Here is a 10,272-nt window from a genome sequence, read left to right on the forward strand (position 1 = left end):
AGTGGTGTTCCCATAAACTTGTAAGAATCTTGAAACCTAATACAAGTTAAAGGTTTTGTGAATATCATTTTTGTAAATGAAATATACTTTTGACTTGTGTTTGTTATGGCAGAAATATTCCCTGGTGTTTTTGAAAGTTCATTTATAAATAGATGTGTATCATAGTTGGCGCTGTTGTGAAGAAAGACTGGAATAAAAGAAGGTAATTTATAATTAAGATTACAACAGGAATGAGCGGGACGTCTATATTTACCAGTAAGATGACAATGATCCCTAACTTTAGACTCCTTAATTTCCCCCTCACAAATATGACAGATATTGTTCTTTCTAAATTCCAATTTTTCTTCTTTGGTTAATTTCATTGGTTCATTTGTTTCTTTCATTAATTTAGTGAGTCTTATACAATCCTTTTCTAATCGTTTTACAAACTCTTGTGAAGCTTTTTTTCCATGATAATGTTCAAGTTTGTTATACTTTTCTCCAACAGATGATTTTATATAATAACAGAAACCACAAGGAATATGTTTTTGATATTTATTTGTATATGATTCTTTTGGATTAGGAGAAGCAGTATTTATCTTTTTAAGGATACACTCAAAATCAGCGTATATCACAAATGGGTGCATGATAGATTTATTATAATCTTCAAAATAAATCTTTTCACCAGGTTTAGGCATTGTAATTACAGCTGATTTATGATTACTACAATATTTTGAATGTTGTTATAATCGTTCTTTTGTATGAAATGAATTAAGACATCGCTTACAAGGATATATTTTGTTTGCTGTTCTGAATACCTGAGAAGAGATTAATCTTGATAAATTATTGATGTATGTGTAATGTGAATTCTTTCCAACACTAAAATATAAAAGATCAATGTGTGTTTCTTCATTTTTATAGTTGTTTGAAATTTTTAATATTTGAACTTTGTTTGTATCCGTTAATCCATATACATTAATAGAAAGATTATTCTTTTTCTCAAATTTAGGAATATCTGTTAGTGGCATTGGGAATTTAAAATCTTTAATGTCCAAGGTATTCTCATATTTCATATAATGTTTTACTCTTTCTGAATTACATTTTGGTGGATGAAAGTGAGCAAGAACAGACCAGAGAAAACATTTATTATCATTGTTCTTAATATTAACAACTGCCTTCTTTAGTTTTATTTCTTTTGGTAATTCAATATAAGAAGAAGCTTTAAGAGGGTTTGATTTTAGAATGTGTATATCTAAAAAGATGATTTTTTAAAATATTGAATCCACTTCCTACCACTGTATTATCAACATCCTCCTCTTGTCTTGATAGTTCTTCATAAACCCCACTATTCAAAAAATCTTGAAATGATGTTATAAAATGAAGATCTGTTCTCATATAAGGAGTATGTTCTGCATCTTGTCTTTTCATATTCATTTTCACTCCTATATAAAACTTTAAAGTTTTCATTTCTTTTAATGTCTTTTTAATAAATTTTTCAACATCGGGTTTCACCATTTCAATTGATTCAGCTATTGATGATGTACCGGGTTCTCCAAATTGAAAAATCCTTATTTTTATATGCCCTTTAAATGCCCCATCAGTGTTTTCAATATAATAGTCTCCCTTTACTTTAAACTCATTTTTCTTGTGTTTTTGTGATTGAAGATGTTTATTATAACTACTCTTCAAAACATCCTTTGAACAGATATCACAATGTTTTCTTTCCAACTCAAGAGGAGATATTTGATGAAATAGATTAAATGTGTGTTTGTTGGTTCGGAGGTGTTTTCTGTAATGTTTATATTTGTGATTACAAACATCCCAGTACGTTGTATTCACCATATTTATATAATAAAACTTTGCTTAAACTAAAATTTTCTTGATGAAAATTTCGTTTAATTTATAGGTGAATCTGTGCTTAAAACCATTTTATCCTCCAACTTTTTCACTTAATAAATACAATGTTTCAAGACACAAAAGACAAGTTTCAATCAATCTCTTCATTTGTTAAAGATACTGAGAAATATGTCAAGGATGTAAAATTGAACAAAGATAAATATAACAACTATTGGATAAAAACTATTATGGTAAATAATATGAGTTCTTCAATTTCCTTCAGTGGAAGGGCTTTTAGTATACCTGGTAGAACATCAATTAAAGTATCTCTAACAAAAGTTTCTCCTCTCCTTCTGGTAATATATTCAAAACTAGAAAAAGCAATGAAACAAGAAAAAGTATCAAAAAACAAAAACCTTATGGATGAATCTTTGGAAAGAAAAGATAAGACCATCTGTAATATGCAAGGAGAAATTTGTATTTTTTTCAACAACCCTAAAGATGTAAATCCTGATGAAATAAAGGATGTTAATATATCAGGTGAAATGACATTTCGTTCAATAGTAGTTAACGGTCATTTTAAAATTACCTTTAATATAAAAAATGTTGTCGTTGAATCTGATAATGAAAAAAAGTATATCGATATCGATGGTAACATTATTAAATATGAGTCAATATACAACTGAAAGTATAGATGAATTTCAGTTTAAGTAAAGTTTTACTTTATAAATATGCAAGACTTTCCTGATTCTCCATATGACAAATTTGAGAATTGTCCTGCGTGTGAAAGACGGGGATTAAACACAGAGTCAAAAGCTTATAAACAATGTATATTCTGTGATTATCTTCTAATTAATGATAATAAAAAATATAAAAAGGAAAATAATTCTTTTAGATTTACACCAAAAATGAATTACTTTACAAGATTGATTAGAGAAATGAATGTAAAGTATGAGGGTGATAACACACCTTTCCTTACAAGGGAAGAAACTGAACGTATAAGAGAAATGTTCAAAGGATTGTTGTTGTATATTATTCATGGATGTAATTTTCAGGGAAATATCAACACAAGATATTGTATAAATAAAATAATGGATTATCTTGAAATTAAACCTGAACTTAGGATAAAATATAGAGTTTCTAAAAAAAGCCAATGATAAATTAAATAACCTGTTTTCCAAATATATAAATGAATGATTTTTTACCCATTTGGGAAAATAAGATAAAATTTAACAACCATAAAAATCTCCCAAATTCATTAAGATGTCTCATAGTTGGTTCAAGTGGATGTGGAAAAACCTGCTTACTTTTAAAAATGCTCCTCACTCCCAACTTTTTAGATTATGATAATTTAATAATTTTCACAAAGTCGAGTTTTCAACCAGAGTATCAACTACTCTCACAAGGTTTTAATGCTGGTCTTCAAAAAGAAGATATAATCGGTTTATTTAAACGTCAAAAAACCTAAATGATTATAACATTGAAGATATAATTCAACTATTTTGTGATACACAGAGATGTAAAAAGAAATCAAATCCTATAACTTGTATTCTTAGTGATAATACGGATGATATACCGTCTCCCCAAGATTTGGATAAATCAAAAAGAACCTCGTTATCTTTGATGATTGTGTTAATGAGAGAAACCAAACGGTAATGGACAGCTACTACACAAGAGGGAGACATTCTTCTTGTAATTGTATTTATCTTAGTCAATTGTACTTTCAACTTCCTCGTCGTTCCATCAGAAACAATGCTAATACTTTTATTTTATTCAAGTTAAATTCAATAGATATCAATAATTTTTGGAGAGATAATTGTTCTACATTATGTAGTAAAAAGAAATTTGAGGATTACATGAAGCACACGACTGAAAAATATAAATATATTGTTGTGAAACAAGATGAGATATTAAGGGATATATTTTTTGTTTTATAAACAATTACATATATAAATGACAACTATTATTATAAATCTTGTGGGTAAATCTGCTTCTGGAAAAAACTTTCATAAATCAAGGTTCTTATGTAGTACAAATGAGAATATTGTAAATTTACTTAAAAAAACACCCCGTGATACGCATTGTATCAACAACAACTAGAGCAATAAGACCTGGAGAAGTAAAAGGTGAAGATTATCACTATATTTCAGTGGAGGAACATATGCGATTGAGGAATGAAGGTCAAATGTTTGAGGAGGTTTCTCTTGGTACAACAAAATATTCACATTGTAAGAGTGAGTTAAGGAAACTAAAATCTGGTGGTGTTGGGTTATTAGAAACTAATTCAGAAGGAACGAGACAAATTATTAAACATCTGAGTGGAGTGAAGATTTTATCATTCGGTTTTGATGTTGATGAAGAAACTCAACGCAAACGTATGAAAAGCAGAGATGCAAGTATTAGAGAAGAAGAAATTACAACTCGTATTAATGTTAATAAAGAATTTGATGAAATATTTAAAGAAAAGGATTTATTTGAACACATCTACTTGAATGATGAAGAAAAGGAAAATTTCCCTGTTGATCTTTACAATTCATTAAATGATATTTTCAAATAAATAAATGGATGCGAAAGAAAGAGCAAGAAGATTTAAGGAACATCAAGAGTTGGTTTCAAAAGTTGTAAAACAACAGGAAGACATAAAGAAGAAACGCAGACAGAAACTAACGGGCGAAGAAGCATTTGAAAGAAAACAAGAGAAATTTTTTAAACCACTTTTAAAAACTTCCCAAGAAAAAATGAAAGATGTTTCCACAGTTCCCACAGTAGAATATACTCCTAAAAAACTTCAAATGTTAAAAGATTTTGATCAAATGACGGAGGAGGAATTTGAGCATTTAGGAGAATTAAAGGTATATGATGATGAAGGTTTATTTCAACAACTGGAAGAGATTAATCAACCCCCTGATTATATTGTGAATGCTGTTCAAAACAATGAATATTCAGCGGATTCAAAAACCAAAGCAGGACTCATTCCAACAGAACAACCAGCAATATTTCATCTTCTTCAAGAAAAGGTATTGATATTTAATGATGAATTAAGGTTCTTGGGTTCTGCTCAACCCCTGTTAAACTAACTCTGAGATTAATGTTTCTTCTCACAAAAGATGGAAGACAAGGTTCAACTGTGAGGGATGAATCAAAGTATATTGATAAACCATTGGATATGGAAAATAATGATGATAGAGTACATATTGATCGGCTGAACACTCTAAATTATAAGGTTATTCTTTCTGGTAAAAGTAGGAAGAATGAGAAGGAGAAACACATTATTCAGGCTTTAAGTATCCTTGGTTCAGGTGTTAGTTTTCTTCCAAATGACCCATCGCAATTAGTTAATAGACTGTTATTATTGTTAGGTAGTAAGAAGGCTGGAAATAACAATTGTTTTAATGAAGCATCAGCCATTTTAGACCAGTTGATGAACATGAAAATAATTAATAAATATCAATATAAAGACATTTTATCTCATATTAAATAAGATGAGAAGCACAATCCTTAGTTTCAATTTCACAACAAGCGACCCACACATCTTCATTCCCATACCCACTACAACTTGACACAACAAAAGAATATGAGGCATCTTTATTGTCCATGGAAACTTATAATACCTTATTTAATATAAGCGAGAAAAATGACAAGTTTAGTTATAATCCGGGAAGTGGATACAAAACGATAACAGTCTCACCCGGAGCATATGAGATTTCTCAAATATCTTCCGAAATTGCTCGTCTTATGAAAGAACAGGGTGATGAACCAAAAAATATTGTTATAGACATTCAAAAACATACTTCAAAATCAACGATTAAAGTTAAAAATAACTACAAGGTTGATTTCACAATTGATAATTCATTTAGAGAGTTATTGGGTTTCTCCTCAAAAAAGATTGAAACTAATGGGACGTTTTACAGTGATAATGTCATTCAAATATCCTCAGGAATAAATTCGGTGTTAATTCACTGTGATTTGATTGATGGTGCTTATAATGATGGAAAAAAACAAATACAATATTTTCATTCAGCGCATACTCAACCCCAATTGGTTATAAATTCAATATGGAACCTAAAAATTTGGTTTATCTCCCTGTGTCAGGAAAAACCATACACAGAGTAAATTTTAGGATAACCGACCAAGATAATCGTGTGATTTCTTTTAATGGAGAAGTTATATCCATCAGAATTCACCTACGTGAAGTTTTCCAATAAATAAATACGATGGTTATTGTGAGGAAACATGAGTTGGGAAAATATAAAATAATTACAGGGGATGGGATGTTCCTTTCCCCATACTACAAGGGTGAAGGTATGTATCTTGGTAGAGGATACTATAAACCTAAGAGACAAAGGGGTGTTGGACATCAATTTAGAGGAGATGGGATAATTGATACTCTAATGGGTATTGGTTCAACTATTCTTAAACATAAAGATCTAATTGGTTCAACTGCTTCTGCTGTGGGAAATGTAGCAGGTGCTGTAAAGAGCATAAAAGATGCCCAGAAGGAATCTCATAAATTACAAGCAATAAAAGAAATTAAGAAAGGCAAAACTCAGTTGTCCCCCAAGAACGACAGAAAATAATTCAAATACTTGGATCAGGGTTTCAAAAGTTTTAACATCTTTTTTCCTAAATAAATACAAGTATGGAAGCAATTGATAGTATCTATGATTTGGATGATACTATTATTATCTCAAACTCCACTAAAAAAGAAGATTACTTCAAGGTAAATGCAATAACTGGAACAGACTGGAATACGAATGGTACAAAAAGTTTTGAAATAAATAATCAACAAACCTATTTGAATCTCTCCGAAAGTTTCTTGTTGTGTAAATTTAAATTCACTAAAGCTGGGAATAACACAAACGCTACACTTGTAAATGATTTCTTCTGGAAAATGTTTGATAGTGTGCGTTTGTATATTGGAACACAAGAAGTTGAAGCGGTTGATTATGTCTCTGCTGTATCTGAAATGATGAAATTTACACTCCATACATTCAGTGATAGAATGGGAAAGGGGTCTGTCGAAGGTTTTATTCCTGATATGTCAACGGGAACAAACACAGACCCTGGATATACTCAAAGGAAAGGAATGTATAATGATGATACAAAAGCAGAAAATAGTTTTACTGTGGCAGTTCCTCTTAAAGGTATATTTGGATTTTGTGATCATGATAAAGTTCTGTATGGTCTTAAAATTAGATTTCAACTACAAAGGAATGATAATGAAAATCGATTGCTTTTTGGTGTTGGTAATGCTTTTAGTGATCAGAATAAATTTGTAATTGAGGAGATGAGTTGGTATATCAGTGAATATACTCCTAATCTTAAAACGGAAGAGATGTTGAATCGAAGACTTAACTCAAAGAAACCACTCAGTGTATCATACCTCAAAAGAAGATGTCAACACGTTAAACTCAACCAAACTACTTACACGTGGAATTTGGGTGTTCTGGAAGGAAAGCCAGGATATCTGTGGATCATTTTTAAAAAGCCAGATGGTGATACTGCGACTGATAAGAATAATGCATTGAGTGATAATGCTAAGGTGAAACAACTTCGCGTTTCTCTAGATGGAACATTTTATCCATGAGATAGATTGGAAATTAATTGGGAAAAAAATGATTTTGCTGAAGCATACAAGTCTTACCAAAAGGTGTGTGAAAGTAATGGAAATAAAGAACCTATTTTGGATATGACAGCATTTAAAAGTTTGAATACAATCGATGCGTTTGACCTGAGCGCTCAAAAGGAAACTATAAAGTCTAATCGAGTGGATACTTCCCTATACATTGAAAGAGGAGAGAGTGAAGAAGTTGATACATATTGTTTGCTTTTGGAAGAAACAGAATTGCAGATTAATACAGATAATGGTGTGATGATTAGTCTCACATAATTTTTTGTTAAATAAATGAGTGGTAAAGTACCAACTGGGGTATATGTTAATCAAATCAATCTTCATAAACTATCATCTTGTGTTCAAATTCAAAAGCCTTGTACGATTAACGTTAATACAATTCAGAGAAAAGGAGCAGTAAGAATTGATGTTTTGCTCACAAGAGAACAGGTTAAAATCTTGAATGACACTGACTTACTTAAAATTAAAATGACAAAACCAATGTTGAAAAAATATTTAATAAGAGACGAGTGGAGGATTTCTCCCATTTCTAATTCCTTTATTTGCTGGTTTAAGTGCGGTTGGAGCATTGACGGGTGGTATTTCAACAGCGGTGAAAACTGCCAACGAAAGGAAGGCTCAACTCCAGGCTCAAAAAGAATTGGAAAGACATAACAAAGAGTTGGAGAAACAAATTAGTGGAAGTGGTGTATTTGTAGATTTTGCTGAAAAACTTGAAGGTCTGCCTGATAAAGCGAGATTGTTAGTCGGAGATATGCTTTCTTCTATAGCACAAGCAGGTGTAAAATTAACGAAAAGAGGTAATGGATTATATCTTTCTAATAAATAAATGAGCATTGATGAGTGGTTGAAAGAATTTGGAAAGAATACAACATCAAATTTACAACTTATCAAATATTGTAAGAAATTAAAAATTCATAATGTGGTTATTTGTATGAGAGATGAATTAACAAATGTGCCGAAACATACAAAGAATATTATTATGAACTTAGAAGATAATAATGGGAACGGTTCTCATTGGGTTTGTATTTTTAATAGTCAAGACAAATATTATTTTGATAGTTTTGGTCTTCCACCACCTGTTGAAGTCATAAAATTCTTACAGAATGGTGTTTATCAAACATTTCAAGTCCAAGAATTAAATTCCAAGTGTTGTGGTCAATTATGTCTATATGTGTTATTTCAACTCAACAAAAAGAAAAATTTTTATGATATTATTTTTAATCTAATATAAATGACTTATGTTGGTAAAGATGGTTCTATCTTTGGTGTATCTCAAGAACTGGATATTGATTTATCAAATTATTACACAAAGGCACAGGCTGAACGACATAAATATAATATAACCAAAAATATTAACATGAAAAATGCTTATAAATTAAAAAATTATCCAAGCCCGACTGACGCGAATGACTTGGTGAGATCAAGCGATTTATCACAATATATATCCTTAAATAAAACGGCCGTGTATTCCAAAGATACAGAAGTGTTGATATTATCTCCAGGTCATACAGAATTCACAGTTCGAATTAAAATTAATTTTTTATAAAGAAGGGCGTATCGTTTGTATGAGAATAGAACAATGGGGGTATGATATGAATGATTTAGGGTATAATTGGTCATTTAAAATTAACCTCGAAGACCTGGAACAATTAAATCAGTCTCGGAAGGAAGAATATTATCCACTTGGTATCGAGAATGAGTTTTGTGGGGCTACGATTAGTAAACAACAAATAAAAGAATTTAATAAGGGTAAATATAATAATGGTTTTGCCCTTGTTTATCTCATGAAAACAGAAAAAACAGGATTATATATAATAAGTAAGGAAATACAAAATTATTTAACTATGGGAAGATGGGGAGGTGTTTCATGCCATAATATTATTCTAACATATATTTCTAATACATAAATGACAGCAAGAAGGCTTCAAGAAAATTATCATTTCTGTGTCCAAGCATACCTTCAAGAAAAGGGTATTCGGTATTTTAATAAATATGTTCTACAACATAAGAATGAGGTATTTTCAATAAAAGATTGGCATTATGCTGATGTTTATAAACCGACAACTTTAGATTTAATTAGAATGTTAAATAATGAAAAAATTATAAAGTTAAGAAAAGGTAAGGCTCTTTTAGAAATTCAAAAGAAATTTTATTGGTTTCCTGTTGTAAAAAAAATTATTTTGGATACAGAAATAACAAGAAATCCTGATGAATATATGTATGATATTCTATGGGGTGTAAGCGATTCAAGGATAGTAAGGGATGAGGAAGGAGTTGAAGAAGAGAGGGAAGAGGAGGAAAAGAAGAGAGAGAAGGAGGAGAGGGAGAAGAGAGAGAGAGAGAGAGAGAGAGAGAGAGAGAGAGAGAGAGAGAGAGAGAGAGAGAGAGAGAGAGAGAGAGAGAGAGAGAGAGAGAGAGAGAGAGAGAGAGAGAGAGAGAGAGAGAGAGAGAGAGAGAGAGAGAGAGAGAGAGAGAGAGAGAGAGAGAGAGAGAGAGGGAGAAGAGAGAGAGGGAGGAAAGAGAGAAGAGAGAGAGGGAGGAGAGGGAGGAAAGAGAGAGAATGAATAAATATCAAAATATGGAAACCAGTGAGATTAAAAAAAGATTGGTAGTATTACAGAAAATAACTCAACCCACCGAGGAGGAAAACAAAGAATTGACAAGTCTATTTGCAATACTTTCGACAAGACTATTGACATCGACAAGCTATTCATTTTAATTCAAGTTTTTCATTTTTATTTTTTTTCTTAAATAAATGGAGGAGAGAGTGAAGGCATTTCTAAGGATTCTTTATGTTTTAAAAATTAAGATTCAAATGTGCA

The sequence above is a fragment of the Eptatretus burgeri genome, chromosome 7 (genome assembly GCF_056783735.1).
Source record: "Eptatretus burgeri isolate ZD-2024b chromosome 7, Ebu_testis_v1, whole genome shotgun sequence".
In the NCBI taxonomy this organism is placed as follows: domain Eukaryota; kingdom Metazoa; phylum Chordata; class Myxini; order Myxiniformes; family Myxinidae; genus Eptatretus; species Eptatretus burgeri.